Source organism: Oncorhynchus mykiss, chromosome 13 (genome assembly GCF_057628025.1).
Source record: "Oncorhynchus mykiss isolate SJ-2025 chromosome 13, ASM5762802v1, whole genome shotgun sequence".
Taxonomy (NCBI): domain Eukaryota; kingdom Metazoa; phylum Chordata; class Actinopteri; order Salmoniformes; family Salmonidae; genus Oncorhynchus; species Oncorhynchus mykiss.
In genome coordinates, this window is record NC_143034.1 from 82,556,371 (window position 1) to 82,556,811 (window position 441).

At 41.3% G+C, this 441-nt stretch overlaps 1 protein-coding gene across 1 annotated transcript in view; it reads left to right on the plus strand.

Annotated features, from left to right (window-relative positions):
• Positions 1-166, plus strand: part of ciita (class II, major histocompatibility complex, transactivator) — a 51,877-nt gene extending 51,711 nt beyond the window's left edge. The window contains exon 22 of the mRNA XM_090194489.1: positions 1-166. This exon is cut by the window's left edge and continues 1,771 nt beyond it. The gene's annotated coding sequence lies outside the window, so the exon portion shown is untranslated.
• The last annotated feature ends 275 nt before the right edge of the window (positions 167-441 follow it).

The following is a 441-nucleotide window of genomic DNA, read 5'->3' on the forward strand; positions in this document are numbered from 1 at the left end:
CACTGTGCTGTGTTCCTGGACACCACTGTGCTGTGTTCCTGGACACCACTGTTCTTTGCACTGACATTTGAATGTGTTTGTTATGTTTTATACTGTTCTGTGGATCATTTCTGTACTGATCATTATATTAGGTATTGCACTGAAAAATAAAACTTGAGGTGGTTAATATAGAACTGGACCTGACTACTCTACAGAACCAGAACCAGAGATAGACAGAGGAGATGGTTATTATAGAACTGGACCTGACTACTCTACAGAACCAGAACCAGAGATAGACAGAGGATATGGTTATTATAGAACTGGACCTGACTACTATACAGAACCAGAACCAGAGGAGGTGGTTAATATAGAACTGGACCAGACTACTCTACAGAACCAGAACCAGAGATAGACAGAGGAGATGGTTAATATAGAACTGGACCAGACGACTCTACAGAACCA